The sequence below is a fragment of the Lithobates pipiens genome, unplaced genomic scaffold (genome assembly GCF_037356315.1).
Source record: "Lithobates pipiens isolate NorthernLeopardFrog02 unplaced genomic scaffold, aLitPip1_a1.2 Scaffold_23, whole genome shotgun sequence".
NCBI classification, from domain to species: Eukaryota; Metazoa; Chordata; class Amphibia; order Anura; family Ranidae; genus Lithobates; species Lithobates pipiens.
In genome coordinates, this window is record NW_027507785.1 from 323,497,095 (window position 1) to 323,514,652 (window position 17,558).

Sequence of the window (17,558 nt, forward strand, 5' to 3'; positions counted from 1 at the left end):
CCTCAACCCTCCCCCCCTAAAATGACTCCTGGCAGCATAGATGTCTCCCTCCTCTGCAATACCTCAGCAGGTGCTGTGGTGCACTGTCCCTCTTCCTCATTCTCGGCTCTTCCTCCTGGTCTGTGTACATGAAACATCAGAGCAGAGGAGGAGCCGGCTATAGTCTAGTCTGCGGTGAGTGCAGTTGGCAGTGAAAGAGATGATTGTGGCGTGTGGGCACCTCTGTCTCTGCCACACTCCCCCATTCCCCACTCTCCCCGCACATCACATGCAGCTTAGGAGATCTGGAAGGGAAGGAGGGAGCCGCGGTCGCGGTGCCAGTCTCAGCCTGGTGTCACCCTCTTGCGAGTGTGACTCGGGTGCGGACCACACCCCTCGCCCCCCCCTCCCCCCTAGCGACACCACTGGTGCCATTTGCTCCCGCTGCTGTCATTCAAAGTTAGTTAGCCAATCTGGAGAGACAGAGGGGGGGTCAAACAGAGGGGGCCCCGTGTCTGAATGGACACAGAGAGCTGTGACTCGGCTCGGATGCCCCCATAGCAAGCTGCTCACTGTGGGGGCACTTGACAGGAGGGAGGAGCCAGGAGAGCCAAAGAGGGACCCAAAAAGAGGAGGATCTGGACTGCCCTGTGCAAAACCATTACACAGAATAGGTAAGTATAATATGTTTGTTATTTTTACAGTAAAAAAAAAGAGACTTTACAATCACTTTAAAGTAAAAAATAACTTCTGTGCCTGGACTCCCCTGCCGTCCCGATCCCCCCCCCCCCCCCACCCCCTTATGCTTCTCTCAGCCCCTTCGCAATCCAGCGATGCGCATGAGAGCACCGCTCTCCTGGCTCTGTCCCTCCTCACAGGACTAATCAATAGATGCGGGCAGCCATTGGCTCATGCTGCTGTCAATCAAACTCTGTGCAGAGGGAGCAGAGGGAGGGGTGGGGCCATGCCCCGTTGTCTGTATCTATGGATGCAAGTAGCAAGCCTAGGGTGTGTGCCAGCACATATTCTCACATAGGAAGCAGCTTCTGTGATGAACGCGGTATCAGACCCAGGGTTTTTTCAGCACAGGCAAATTTAGGCAGGCCTATGCTGCAAGCTAGGCCTGTCTGTTTTGATCTGGGGGCTGGGAGTGGTCAGAGTAGCAGTGGGTGTGACCCCCTGCAGCTCAGTTCTGAGGCACCTCCCTGCTTCCAGGGAGGAGATTCTGGAAGAGGGGCTGGGCCTGGAACAGCAGGCAGCTTGTGTGTGAGCCCTGACCAATCCCCAATCGGTATTGCATACCTCCCAACTTTTTGAGATGGGAATGAGGGAAACCTATCAGCAAAATTATGCAGGCATAGGACACACCCCTTGCCGTGCCCCCTTAAAGGAGAATTGTTCAAAAAAACAAGATTGGTTAAACCCACAAGTGCTTTTTTTTTTACCACTACTATTCCTTCATATTGGCTTTTGTAATTTACAAATGCTGCAATTTAGAAATTGGATGAAAGGTTTAGACCTGGAAAACACTTTTTGATAGATAAAAAGTGCATTTTATATAGAACTATATAGATCAGACCAAAATGAGGGACAAATGAGGAGAAATGAGGGACAGTGGGACATTGTTCCAAATCAGGGACAGTCCCTTGAAATCAGGGACGGTTGGGAGCTATGGTATTGGCAGGGGGTGGGCCTCATATATAAGCTGAAGTGATATGCCACTGAGGGGAGAAGTTGGCTAAGTGAAGTGAGGAATGGAATGCCAGCCAGCAGCAGGAGGCCATCCCCATCTAGGAAGCCGATTGCAGGAGAATACCCGGGGAGAAATGTGAGGGAACATTACCTCTACACGGTCATTGGCAATGTCTCTGCCACCACACGATTGGATGGTAGAGAACTCCTTGAGCAGGGGGGCAGGTGAAGCTTTCGGAATGCACGACTGACTGTGGCACTGATCATCCCCTGCACCCCCTTCATAGCCTGGCCTGACCTTGCCTCTCCTCCATGGCCTTCATGCGCTCCTGAATTGTCAAAATTTCACAGATAAAAAAAGAATGCTTGTTGTTGTCGATCCCAGATTCACTTAATACATTTGTTATGTCAGTGTCCATGTTGTGGGACTATGTGTGCACAGCTAGTAATTATTTTGTGGCTGAAAATATGACCTGGAGGTTTTTAAGGTTCGCCTGCCATTAAAGTCCGCGGTTCGGGAACTTTTGGCCACGTTCGCGAAACGTCCCGTCGGAAGTTCGTCCATCACTAGTGGGTAGGGGGTGGGGAAAATGGGGTGACTCAGAAAGGGGGAGTTCCTGCACCTATTCTCTGAGAAAAAAAGCCCTGACGATCGGAATTTCCGACAATGGATTTTGTTGTCGGAAAATTTGAGAACCAGATCTCAAAATTTATGCAAGGGAAATTTCCGACGAAGATGGAGCCTAGACACAGTCGGAATTTCCGACACAAAAAGCTCCCATCGAGCATTTTACGTCAGACAATACGACCGTGTGTACGGTGCATTAGACACATAGAGTCAACGCTCAGCCCCACCCCCCCATCTCTCCTCATTGGCTCACTGGCTGTGATGCCAATGGTTCCCACTGCTGTGTCTCAGTCAATGAGGAGAGAGAGAGAGACTTGGGACAGCCAAGGCACCCGTGCACATGACTGGATCGTACTTAATAAAAATTGCAGCGCTGAATAAATGAAGTTCAAAGTAAATCAGAAAAAAGTAGTCCATGTAGTGCTCAGGCATGTACTGCCCATCGGGACTACAGGGAGTTTCCCGGTGGGCCGATGGCTCAGTGGGCCACTCTGATGTATGGGGGCTGCTGATGGGACACTCTGATGTAAGGAGGCTGCTGATGGGACACTCTGATGTAAGGGGGCTGCCGATGGGACACTCTGATGTAAGGGGGCTGCTGATGGGGCACTCTGATGTAAGGGGGCTGCTGATGGGACACTCTAAAGTAAGGGGGCTGCCAATGGGACACTGATGTAAGGGGGCTGCCGATGGGACACTCTGATGTAAGGGGGCTGCCGATGGGACACTCTGATGTAAGGGGGGTGCCGATGGGACACTCTGATGTAAGGGGGCTGCCGATGGGACACTCTGATGTAAGGGGGCTGCCGATGGGACACTGATATAAGGGGGCTGCCGATGGGACACTCTGATGTAAGGGGGCTGCCGATGGGACACTCTGATGTAAGGGGGCTGCCGATGGGACACTCTGATGTAAGGGGGCTGCCGATGGGACACTCTGATGTAAGGGGGCTGCCGATGGGACACTCTGATGTAAGGGGGTTCTGATGGGACACTCAAAATGTAAGTGGGCCGGTCTGGATGAAGTCCAGGGCCAAATTTCTGTCCCAGTCCAGCCCTGGTAGTGCTTAAACACTAAAGTACAGATTGACAGATGAAAAGAAAATCCATTGAAGTAATATCCAAAGAAATGTGATTGTTTAGATAAATATCCACCTGGTGCGCCTCCACCGTGATAATAAACAGGATGTGAGCTTTACCAGATCTCTAGACTCCACGTTATAGGAGTCTAGACAGGCGTTTAAATAATGATCCGGCATTCAAAGCGAATCCCTCAGTAGTAGTAGACCGGAAAGGAAGGTAACATGGCCGGCCGAACAAACCCCTGGAGTTCCTCAGACGTGACCAATAAGGAAGAAAACGTGTACAACCGTAAAATAATTTTTTTTTTTTAAGGGTTACTAAACACTTACAGCAATCCGGCAAATAGTCAGCGGTTAAAATGGTACATTCCAGGATAAAAACGACTTGTATACAATTTCAATTGGCATGGTTTTGCTGTGATATTACAAGCAGCTTTATTTCACTTAGGTTATTATCACCTGCGCAATAATATTTTTTACTTTTTGCAACATCACTGGGTGATTATTAGGGCAGGTTGTAGGGGGAGCAGCACACAGAAGTTTTTTATTTTTATTTTTTATTTCATGCATAGAATGCAAACTGACAGTCTTTGCTGCTACCCTGTTTCCCTGAAAATAAGACCTAGCGCGATTGTCGGTGATGGCTGCAATATAAGCCCTACCCTGTTTCCCCGAAAATAAGCCCTACCCTGAAAATAAGACCTACAAGCACTTTAACTAGGGCTTTTTTGGAGGGTAGGGCTTATGTTGCATAAACTTATGAGAAATACAAACTTTTGTCACAGGAAGAGGAGGTCAGGGCACATTTTCCAATGGGGGTACACCTGTTTCGGTGACCCCTGCTGAACTTCACTTCTCCTAGAAAAGACTTCCTATCGCCTCCTGTTGTGCGATTCCTGAACATTCCTGATCACAGCTTTCTTTCTGCTGATAGATGGTGGGACTTTGGCTAGTTTCTGGCCTTGGCATGTCTTTACTACTTTCTGGTGTGACCTCAGCCTGCCTACTGACCATGACTCTGCCTTCTAACCTGCCTGTCATGATCATCTGTCTTCTTCTCTGCCTACCATTGTCTGTCTCTGACTGTATAGCCTGCTGTATGCTCCCACGTTCTGCTAGATGCCTTCAAATTCCGCTTCTCCTCTGTACTCTTCTCATTGACTTATAACACGCGCCGGCGTAAAACACGCACCCCAAGTTTAGTAGGGAAGTTTAAGGAAAAAAACCTTACATTTTAAATGCCCATCAATGTAGCCTTCCACTGTCCCCCTGCAGCCTTCCACTGTCCCCCTGCAAACTTCCACTGTCCCCCTGAAGCCTTCCACTGTCCCCCTGCAAACTTCCACTGTCCCCCTGCACTGCCTTCCACTGTCCCCCTGCAGCCTTCCACTGTCCCCCTGCAGCCTTCCCCAAAATTGCAGCATGGTTTCGTTTTAAATTTACCGCCGCCACCGCCGAGATCTTTGGCTCCTCCCGCCGCGGCCTCCGAGATCTTCGGCTCCTCCCACCGCCTCCGAGATCTTTGGCTTCTCCCGCCGCCGAGATCTTTGGCTCCTCCCGCCGCCTCCGAGATCTTCGGCTCCTCCCGCCGCCGCCACCGAGATCTTCGGCTCCTCCCGCCGCCGACATAGACCGAGCCGAGCCGAGGGTACTCGGCTACTCGGCTCTGCTTGCAGTAACGGCCCCGTCCCGCCCCTTGTCCTGGCTCCTGTGATGGACACAACAATGACGTAAAGGCTAGGAGGTGGGACTGGGCGTGACTGAGAGCGGAGCCGGGTACACTCGGCTCGGCTCGGTAAATGTCGGCGGCGCTCCACAGACAGCGCAGATAACACGCACCCATGATTTTCCCCTGATTTTAAGGGGAAAAAAGTGTGTGTTATACGCCGATAAATACAGTATACAGTATACAGTATAGCACCCTCAAATTTACGCAGAGCTTTTTTTTTTTTCATATATTGTATATTGTACATTCACATCAGTCCCTGTCCTCAAGGAGCTTACAATCTAAGGTTCCTAACCCACATTCATAAATACACATAATATTTTTATGGACTTTTTGTTGATCTAATATGGCAGGCCCAGGAGTTTATGTTTAAAGCTAGTCTGGGGATCAACTCGAATTCGTCAGTTGTGGTTTATCTTTGTTCCAAGTCCATTTTGAATTAGAGGTGTGTGTTTTCACAGTAAGTATGTGTCACTTTTGTAATAATATAATGATTTTAACAGCCCCGGCTCATCACTGCAGCTATGCAGTTGAATCCCTCTGGGGTGGCTGAGTCTGACAAACAGATTATCACGTTAGAAAGTTGGCAGTTGATTTTCTCCAGAGGTTTTTTTTTATCTGTCTTGTGTGATACTTATATTGAGTACAAAATAATATTACCCATCACAAACATGCTTGTGTGTTGCCAATCCAAGCCAAGAGCAGCAACATTGGCTGTCTAAGGTCCTGGCACCCAACCTGTGGCCCCCTGGCAATTCTGTACATTACTTTGAACCCTTGCAGTCTCTAAGCCCTTGTACACACGGTCGGACATTCCGACGGAAAATGTCCTATTGGACCGTGTTGTCTGATAATCCGACCGTGTGTGGGCTCCATCTGACTTTTTCCGGTCGGAATGTCCGACCAACAAAGTTTGAGAGCTGGATATAAAATTTTCCGACAACATGATCCGATCGGACTTTGTAGAGAATTCCGATCAGACAAAGTGCCACGCATGCTCAGATCAAATTACGAGACCAAAGCTATTGGCTACTAGCTGCAACGTAGTCCCGTCGCAACGACCGAACGCCATCACGTTCCGAAACGATTGGATTTTCTGAAACTTTGTCCGACCGTGTGTATGCAACATCACTTTCGGACAAAATCCGTCGGAAAAAATCAGACGGATTTTGTTGTCGGAATGTCCGACCGTGTGTACAAGGGCTAATGTGTGTTTTGGTGTTTACTCAAGTCAAGTGAAGAAAAAATTTTCTTTCGACTAGGCTCTAGTAGTCACATAGTTGGTTTGTTTTATTTCTTTCATACTTTCTTTTTTTTTTTTTTGTGGTGTCATTTTTCTAATAGTAAATGGTCAATTTCAACTGGACTTTTTCTGCAATGATGAAATGTTTTCTAATGCGGGCCATACACGGTTTGAATTTCGAAAGAATTTTCTTTCGAAAATCGTATCGAAGAATTTTCGTATGAATTTCGCACCATTAGTGGGGCGGCAGCAACAGCCGATTTTCGTGCGGAACAAAAATTTGAGGAATTGGACATGTTGGAAGTTTTTTGAAAAACGAACGATTTTCTAATCAATGATGGGAGAATCGTGCGAGAAATGTAATAAGAAAAGAAAATGTACGGAGATAAAAGAAAATTTACGGAGATAAAGGAAAATTTACGGAGAGAAAAGAAGATTTCTGGCCAAGAAAATTATTTTCTGTAGCAACATGAGGTGAAATTGAAGGCTTGGTCGGCCGAATTTCGAAAATCAATGGTGGCATCATCCGATCACAAGAAAAACGAATTTTCGGATTTTGAAAAGAAAATTTGTTCGAAATTCGACCGTGTATGGCCTGCATAACTCATTAAAGCCACTGCTCCAACTTTTCACAGAGAGGACAACTGGTTTGCAAGAGGCTTACAAAAGGCCATCTACGTCAACTGGAAAAGCCATCACTGAACAGGGGCGGGGGCCTTCAACTCCATCTGTCTTCCACGTATAATACTGTTTAAACTTCCTTACCCTGGCATTTTGACAACAGTTCACACCTACAACCATGGAAATCGTAGGATTAACACCAACGAAGCCTTCCTGTCCATCAAGTGTGGCATTACGTAACTAGTACAGGTTCCACAATTTCCACACCTCCCATCCTTTTCTTGGACAATTAACATCTGCCGTTCCATAGTGATTGGATTAAGGCGTCTATGCTACCTCTGTGGATATAATGCTAGGGTATGTTCCTGACAACCAGTGGAGCCAAAGTAGTGGCTTAAGCCTCGTACACACGATGCGATTGTTGGCCAACCGAGCGTCTGATTTTTTGTCTTAAGGGCATGTGCCGGGATCTTGTCTTGCATACTAACGGTACACAGTTGTTGTGCAACAATCACGAACATAGTGATGTACTACGAGGAATTTCCGCTCTTGAACGCCACCCTCTGGGCCCCTTCTGCTAATTTTGTGTTTGGTGAGCATTGATCCAAGCATGCGTGTTTGTACTTTTGACTTTTGTGTGACGGATTTGTGTACTGACCAATACAAAAATTTGACATCAAACTGTTGTCCGCCGAAAATTTACTAGCCTGCCGTCCAACATTTGTTGGATGAAAGTTGGTCAACAATTGTCAAAAGGACAGTACTAACGGTAAGATTTTAGGACGACAAACAGTCTGTCAACAGACAATCCCCTGCCAACAATCGTACTGTGTGTACGAGGCTTTAAAAATCGTTGTAAACCCTTACATATACCCAGTGAAGTGACTGGCCTCAGGTGATACACAGAAATGAAACACATGCTCCTACATAAGTTGTAACTGTCTATCTCCAGTCTTCTCTGATCTACAGTGCCTTGAAAAAGTATTCATACCCCTTGAAATTTTTCACATTTTGTCATGTTACAACCAAAAATGTAAATGTATTTTATTGGGATTTTATGTGATAGACCAGCCGTCATTAAATGGCGGCCCGCGGTCCGAGTCCGGATCGAGCGGGGCTTCTGCCCGGACTGCTATGCCGCCTGCATAGTGAATTACAGCAATCACTGGTTTGCTGGGACCGCGGGTTTCCCTAGCAACCAGTGACGCTGTGCGCATGCGCCCGCCCCCTGCTCCTGGCCGCGTCTCTCTGAGCTGTGTCTTACTCACGCTCACAGGCAGTAGGGGGTGTGACATCACGTGCGCGCCCCGCCCCCCATGCTGCCCGCGGTTCCTGATTCCCGGGTCCTGGCTCTCCTTGAGGCAGCTTCAGTTGTGCCCTTCCTCCTGCAGTTGAGGTATGTGGGCACATTAGTGATCATGCACACTGTTGGGCATATTTTAAGGGGCACACTGATAGGTATATTTGTAATCTGCACAATGCTGGGCTTTTTTTGTAAGGGGCATGCTGATGGGTATATTTTTTATATGCACACTGATTTGCATGTTTTGTTAAGGTGCACCTTAACAAAATATGCCCATCAGTGTGCACTTAAAAAATATACCCATCAGCGTGCCCCTTAAAATAAAATGTGTCCATCAGAGTGCCTTTTAGCATAAAATAAGGGTCACGCTGATGGGCACCTTTTATGTTAAGGGGTACTCTGATGGACAAATTTAATTTTACGGGGCACGCTGATGGGTATATTTTTAATGTGCACATCGATGGGCATATTTTGTTAAGGGGCACGCTGATGGGCACAACAAAATGTGCCCTACAAAATATGCCCATTGATGTGCACATTAAAAATATACCCACCAGCATGCCCCTTAAAATAAAATTTGTCCATCAGAGTGCATCCTAACATAATAGGCGTCCATCAGTGTGACCCTTATTTCATGTTAAGGGGCACGTTGATGGGCATATTTTATTTTATATTAAAAGGGGCACTCTGATGGGAAAATTTTAAGTTAAGGGGCACATTTTGTTGTCCATCAGAGTGCCCCTTAATATAAAATGTGCCTATCAGCATGACCCTTATTTTATGTTAAGGGGCACCCTGATGTGCACATTTTATGTTAAGGGCGACTCTGATGGGTACATCTTATGTAAAGGGACACTGACAGGAATAGTGATGGACGAACTTCCGACGGGACGTTTCGCGAACGCGAAACGCGAACGGACACAAACGTTCGCGAAAACGACCGTTCGCCGCGGGCTCCATTGACTTCAATGGGAGGCGAATTTCGCAAACCTTTAGGTCGAATTTGCGGCCACGGGGTAATTATTAGGGGGTAGCACGTAGTCCCACCACCTGGACAATAGCATAATACATGTATGAGGTGAATTTGGGATCGATAACTACAAGCATTTTTTTTTTATTTGGGAAATTGTTCTGACAATTCAGGACTATGGAGCTAATGAAGGCAATGGAGGAGAGGGAAGGTCAGGGACCAGGGTAGGCAAACAAGAGGGTGCAGGAGATACAGAGCACTGACAGCAGCACCGTAATACAGAGCACTGACATCAGCACCGTGACATACAGCGCTGACAGCAGCTCCGTGACATACAGCGCTGACAGCAGCTCCGTGACATACAGCGCTGACAGCAGCTCCGTGACATACAGCGCTGACAGCAGCTCCGTGACATACAGCGCTGACAGCAGCTCCGTGACATACAGCGCTGACAGCAGCACCGTGACATACAGCGCTGACAGCAGCTCCGTGACATACAGCGCTGACAGCAGCTCCGTGACATACAGCGCTGACAGCAGCTCCGTGACATACAGCACTGACAGCAGCTCCGTGACATACAGCGCTGACAGCAGCTCCGTGACATACAGCGCTGACAGCAGCACCGTGACATACAGCGCTGACAGCAGCTCCGTGACATACAGCGCTGACAGCAGCTCCGTGACATACAGCGCTGACAGCAGCTCCGTGACATACAGCGCTGACAGCAGCTCCGTGACATACAGCGCTGACAGCAGCTCCGTGACATACAGCGCTGACAGCAGCACCGTGACATACAGCGCTGACAGCAGCTCCGTGACATACAGCGCTGACAGCAGCTCCGTGACATACAGCGCTGACAGCAGCTCCGTGACATACAGCACTGACAGCAGCTCCGTGACATACAGCGCTGACAGCAGCTCCGTGACATACAGCGCTGACAGCAGCACCGTGACATACAGCGCTGACAGCAGCTCCGTGACATACAGCGCTGACAGCAGCTCCGTGACATACAGCGCTGACAGCAGCTCCGTGACATACAGCGCTGACAGCAGCTCCGTGACATACAGCGCTGACAGCAGCTCCGTGACATACAGCGCTGACAGCAGCTCCGTGACATACAGCGCTGACAGCAGCTCCGTGACATACAGCGCTGACAGCAGCTCCGTGACATACAGCGCTGACAGCAGCTCCGTGACATACAGCGCTGACAGCAGCTCCGTGACATACAGCGCTGACAGCAGCTCCGTGACATACAGCGCTGACAGCAGCTCCGTGACATACAGCGCTGACAGCAGCTCCGTGACATACAGCGCTGACAGCAGCTCCGTGACATACAGCGCTGACAGCAGCACCGTAAGCAGCCCCAGGAGGAAGTCAGCACAGCACAGGGATGGTGTGATCCCCTCATAATAAGAACCCCCAGGAGGAAGTCAGCACAGCACAGGGATGGTGGGAGCCCCTCATAATAAGAACACCCAGGAGGAAGTCAGCACAGCACAGGGATGGTGGGAACCCCTCATAATAAGCAGCCCCAGTAGAAATATGACACCGCTCAACCTCTTCAAAGAGGAGGGTAGGGGCATATAGTACGGTGTGCTTTTTTGGGTCAGGGAAGTGAGCCAAATGAATTAAGAAGGTCTGTGTGCTTGATTCCAAAAATTGTTTATAGACATATACATGGTCTACTGATCACATGTGTTGAATTCCTCCGAGATCCATGCCTCATTCATTTTTAGAAATGTGAGGTAGTTAACACTGTGGTGAGCTAGGCGAGTACGCTTATCGGTCACAATCCCCCCTGCTGCGCTGAACGTCCTTTCGGACAGGACACTGGATGAGGGGCAAGCCAACAGTTCGATTGCAAATTGGGCAAGCTCTGGCCAGAGGTCAAGCCTGCCCACCCAGTAGTCTAGGGGTTCATCACTCCTCAGAGCGTCCACATCGGCCGTTAACCCAATGTAGTCGGACACCTGACGGTCTAGGCGTTCCCTGATGCTGGATCCGGATGACACCTGTCGATGGGTCGGCTGAAAGAATGACCTCATATCCGAAGTCACCAACACATCTTCAAACCGGCCTCTTCTTGCAGGCGCTGTTGGATTGGTACCCGCAAATCCTTCTCTGGGAGTGGGAATTGCTCCTCTGCCAGCGCACGCAAAAGCAGAATGCAGCATTTCTCGAAGCAAGGCCTGGAAGTGCTGCATTCTGACAGCCCTCTGCGACGGCGGTAACATTTCCGCCATTTTGTGTTTGTACCGGGGGTCTAAGTACGTTGCCACCCAGTACTGGTCCTTGACCCTCATGCTTTTTATACGGGGGTCCCTATTAAAACACTGGAGCATGAAGGCCCCCATTTGCACTAAAGTGGAAGCGGTGTGGTGGCCTGGCTCCTGCTCATCATCCAGGATAATGTCGTCCTCTTCATTCTCCTCTCCCCATCCTCGCACAACAGGGATCCCAGAAAGGTTTAAAGCATGCTCTTCTTGCTCCTGCTCATCCGCCCCGGCACCATCCTCCTCTGACTCCTCATCAGACTCCTGTTGTTGACTTGTCTCAGATAGAGTAGCCCCCCCTGGGAATTCATCCAGCATTGCGACTTCCTCATCTTCCCGCTCCTGCTCCTCCACAGCCTGATCAATGACACGACGCAATGCACGCTCCAGAAAGAAGGCATAAGGTACCATGTCACTGATGGCGCCATGGCTGCGACTGACCAGTTTGGTGATCTCCTCAAATGGCCGCAGAAGTCTGCATGTGTCGCGCATGAGCAGCCACTGGCGCGGTGAAAAAAAACCCAGCTCCCCAGAACCGTTTCTTTCGCAGAGTTCATACAGGTAGACGTTAACTGCACGTTTCTGCTGGAGCAGCCTATCAAGCATATAGAAGGTTGAGTTCCATCGCGTCGGGCAATCGCAAATAAGACGTCTGACCGGCAGATGGTGTCGCCGCTGAATGTCAGCAAGGCGAGCCATGGCCGTGTAAGATCTTCTGAAATGGGCCGAGATTTTCCTTGCCTGCCGCAAGATGTCCTGGACCCCAGGGTATTTGACAAGGAATCGCTGCACGACCAAGTTTAAGACGTGTGCCATGCACGGCACGTGCGTGATTTTGCCCTGTTTCAATGCGCTAAGCAGATTGGCACCGTTGTCACACACCACTTTACCAACTGTCAAATTGAGCGGTGTTAGCCACTCATCTGCCTGTGAACGCAAAGCTGAAAGGAGTGCCGGGCCAGTGTGGCTCTTTGCTTCCAGGCACAACAGACGCAGCACGGCATGGCAACGTCTCACCTGGCATGTGGAATAGGTTCTGGGGAGCTTGGGCGGTGCAGTGGAAGAGACGCTAGCAGCGGAAAAGGAGGAGGCAGCTGAGGAGGAGAGGGAGGAGGATGGAGTAGGAGGAGGAGAAGAAGAGTCAGGCCTGCATGCAATCCGTGGCGGTAAAACCAAATCTACACGGGTGCCACGGGTTACATGCTTGACGGCCGTCAGAAGGTTCACCCAGTGGGCAGTAAAACTGATATACCTTCCCTGCCCGTGTTTGCTAGACCACGTGTCTGTGGTCAGATGTATCTTGGCACCGACACTGTGTGCCAGAGATACATTCACTTGCCGCTGAACATGGCCATATAGCTCTGGGATGCCCTTCTCTGAGAAATACTTCCTTCCTGGGACCTTCCATTGTGGTGTTCCAATGGCCACAAATTTGCGAAAGGCCTCCGAGTCCACCAGTTTATATGGCAGTAGTTGGCGGGCTATGAGTTCTGACAAGCCAGCCGCCAACCGTTGGGCAAGAGGGTTATCCGGCGTCATCATTTTTTTACGCTCAAACATTAGGCCCACGGAAGCCTGCCTTTTTGCAGAAAAATGTGAGCTTGGCGTGATGGAAGGTGGAGTGGAGGACAATTGTGAGGAGAGAGGAGAAGGAGAAGTAGAAGACGAGGCTGGACGGTGAGAGCCTGCAGTGTGGCTTTGTGTGTTCCGTTGCTCCCACTGGGCTCGGTGATGGCTGCTCATGTGCCTTCTTAAGGCGGTCGTCCCTAGGTGAGTATTGGGCTTACCGCGACTAACGCGTTGACTGCAAAGATTGCAGATGGCAACGCTATTGTCAGCAGCGGACACGTTAAAAAAAGCCCACACTGCGGAGCCATGTGCCGGTGTCCTGGGAGCGCCAGATGTGACCGTACATGGTCGATGACTCGCTCCTGATACATTTGCAGTCTGCTTTGTCCCTGCTGTGCAATGTAAGTCATTGCTGCTTCTCCTCCCTATCTGCTGGTCCATATCTCCCTCTGAACTCCCCTCCTCTTCCTCTCTTGTGGGCACCCACGTGACATCACTAGACACGTCATCATCAACGTCACCTTCCCCACCGCTATAAGTAGAGTAGGCAGCAACACCGGGGACCAACCTCCTCCTTGGGCTGATCTGGGTACTGGCGTCAGACTGCTGAGTAGCGCTTGTTGCTACCTCCTCTTCCTGATCCAATACCAAGAGTGGCTGCGCATCAGAAATGTCCTCTTGATATGGATCGGAAAATAATTCCAGTGACTCAAGCGGAAGGTATGTGGTGGTGGTGGTGGTGGTCGTGTTGTTGGTGGTAGTGTCTTTGGGGGTGCACATAGCAGAGAGTGAAGAAGAGGGTGCAGATCGAGAGGATGAGGAGGGTGCAGAAGAGTAAGGCTGAGCGAGCCACTCAACCAAGTCTGGTGCATCCTTTAAAGTAATTGAACGCACCTTCTGCAACTTCCCACTTTGGCTCAAGCCTGTTGCTCCTGCCCTACCCCTACCACCCCTGCGGAAGGGCCTGCCTCTTCCTCTGCATGTCATTTTTTAAATGACCCTGTGACAAAACTCTTAGTCCCTATACCGCTGAAGGACTGCTGCAGTATAGGTGAGCGGTCAGCAGTGGTGCACGTCAACCCTATCTATTGTGGACCTATAGCGGTCCTTACAGAACAGCAGACTGTACCGCACTCAAGCCTATGTACCGTAGCACCCTATACCAAGTTACCAGTCCTTATAAGAACTTTTGTGGACCAAGCAGGTTGTGTATTAGTGTTTAGCAGACTGTACGTCAGTCCCTATACCGCTGAAGGACTGCTGCAGTATAGGGCAGCGGTCAGCAGTGGTGCACGTCAACCCTATCTATTGTGGACCGATAGCGGTCCTTACAGAACAGCAGACTGTACCGCACTCAAGCCTATGTACCGTAGCACCCTATACCAAGTTACCAGTCCTTATAAGAACTTTTGTGGACCAAGCAGGTTGTGTATTAGTGTTTAGCAGACTGTACGTCAGTCCCTATACCGCTGAAGGACTGCTGCAGTATAGGGCAGCGGTCAGCAGTGGTGCACGTCAACCCTATCTATTGTGGACCGATAGCGGTCCTTACAGAACAGCAGACTGTACCGCACTCAAGCCTATGTACCGTAGCACCCTATACCAAGTTACCAGTCCTTATAAGAACTTTTGTGGAACAAGCAGGTTGTGTGTTAGTGATTAGCAGACTGTACGTCAGTCCCTATACCAATGAAGGACTGCTGCAGTATAGGGCAGCGGTCAGCAGTAGTGCACGGCAACCCTATGTATTGTGGACCGATAGCGGTCCTTACAGAACAGCAGACTGTACCGCACTCAAGCCTATGTACCGTAGCACCCTATACCAAGTTACCAGTCCTTATAAGAACTTTTGTGGACCAAGCAGGTTGTGTATTAGTGTTTAGCAGACTGTACGTCAGTCCCTATACCGCTGAAGGACTGCTGCAGTATAGGGCAGCGGTCAGCAGTGGTGCACGTCAACCCTATGTATTGTGGACCGATAGCGGTCCTTACAGAACAGCAGACTGTAACGCACTCAGGCCTATGTACCGTAGCACCCTATACCAAGTTACCAGTCCTTATAAGAACTTTTGTGGACCAAGCAGGTTGTGTGTTAGTGATTAGCAGACTGTACGTCAGTCCCTATACCAATGAAGGACTGCTGCAGTATAGGGCAGCGGTCAGCAGTAGTGCACGGCAACCCTATGTATTGTGGACCGATAGCGGTCCTTACAGAACAGCAGACTGTAACGCACTCAGGCCTATGTACCGTAGCACCCTATACCAAGTTACCAGTCCTTATAAAAACTTTTGTGGACCAAGCAGGTTGTGTGTTAGTGTTTAGCAGACTGTGCGTCAGTCCCTATACCGCTGAAGGACTGCTGCAGTATAGGGCAGCGGTCAGCAGTGGTGCACGTCAACCCTATCTATTGTGGACCGATAGCGGTCCTTACAGAACAGCAGACTGTACCGCACTCAAGCCTATGTACCGTAGCACCCTATACCAAGTTACCAGTCCTTATAAGAACTTTTGTGGACCAAGCAGGTTGTGTATTAGTGTTTAGCAGACTGTACGTCAGTCCCTATACCGCTGAAGGACTGCTGCAGTATAGGGCAGCGGTCAGCAGTGGTGCACGTCAACCCTATGTATTGTGGACCGATAGCGGTCCTTACAGAACAGCAGACTGTAACGCACTCAGGCCTATGTACCGTAGCACCCTATACCAAGTTACCAGTCCTTATAAGAACTTTTGTGGACCAAGCAGGTTGTGTGTTAGTGATTAGCAGACTGTACGTCAGTCCCTATACCAATGAAGGACTGCTGCAGTATAGGGCAGCGGTCAGCAGTAGTGCACGGCAACCCTATGTATTGTGGACCGATAGCGGTCCTTACAGAACAGCAGACTGTACTGCACTCAGGCCTATGTACCGTAGCACCCTATACCAAGTTACCAGTCCTTATAAAAACTTTTGTGGACCAAGCAGGTTGTGTGTTAGTGTTTAGCAGACTGTGCGTCAGTCCCTATACCGCTGAAGGACTGCTGCAGTATAGGGCAGCGGTCAGCAGTAGTGCACGGCAACCCTATGTATTGTGGACCGATAGCGGTCCTTACAGAACAGCAGACTGTAACGCACTCAGGCCTATGTACCGTAGCACCCTATACCAAGTTACCAGTCCTTATAAGAACTTTTGTGGACCAAGCAGGTTGTGTGTTAGTGATTAGCAGACTGTACGTCAGTCCCTATACCAATGAAGGACTGCTGCAGTATAGGGCAGCGGTCAGCAGTAGTGCACGGCAACCCTATGTATTGTGGACCGATAGCGGTCCTTACAGAACAGCAGACTGTACCGCACCCAAGCCTATGTACCGTAGCACCCTAGACAGACCAAGTTACCAGTCCTGATAAAGAGCTTTGTGGAACAAGTGAGTTGTGAATGATTAGCAGACTGCAGCAGAAGGGCAGCAGTCAAGTATAATATTCTTTCTATATTTGGAAGAAAGAATATTATACGTGTACAAGCCTATTACCGTACCACTGATACCAGTCCTGAAAAGAACCTTTGTGGAACTAATAGTAACAGCAAGTCTTTAAAATTATCCTCACTGCCTGACACACTGCTTCCTGCCTGTCCCTATACAAATTGGCAAAAAAGAGTAGGCTGGAACGATTAGCTGGAACAGCTCTTTTGTGGACCTGATAGTAACAGCTAATGATGATGATGATGATGATGATGAAGAAAGACTAATCTGGCTGAGCTGTCCCTAAAATAGCAGCATACAGCGCTCTGTCCCTTTATCTAAACTGACAAAAGAAACTCAGGCTGCTGACCTAACACCTATACCAGTCCTGAAAAGAACTTTTGTGTACCAAATAGCTAGCGTTTTCTCTGTCCCTACTCCACACAGGATCCTTTCCCTACAGTGACAGAAGAAAGAATGTAAAATGGCCACCGGATCGGGTGTATTTATAGGTTAGGGGGAATGTCCAAGTGTCCATGAGCTGTCATGTCTCAATTGGTTGTCCTGTAACACATGATAAACGTGTCACGAAAGGTTAAAGTTCTTGTATACATTAAACACGTAAGTCCGCCGGGGCGAACGACGGAAAAAGGCGTTCGAACCCGCGGACGGCGAAAGTCGGAAATTCGCCGCGAAACGACCGCCGGGCGAACCGTTCGGCCATCACTAGACAGGAATGTCAGTGATGTAAATGGGCACTGTGATGGGGACACCTGATGTAAAGGGGCACACTCACGGGCACATTTTATTTTAAGAGCAATACTGATGGGTACATTTTATATTAAAGGGGCACTTTGATGGGCAAATTTTAAGTTAAGGGGCACATTTTGTTGTGTCCATCAGAGTGCCCCTTAATATAAAATGTGCCCATCAGCGTGACCCTTAACATAAAATTTACCCATCAGCGTGACCCTTATTTTATGTTAAGGGACACCCTGATGGGGACATCTGATGTATGGGGACACTCTGACA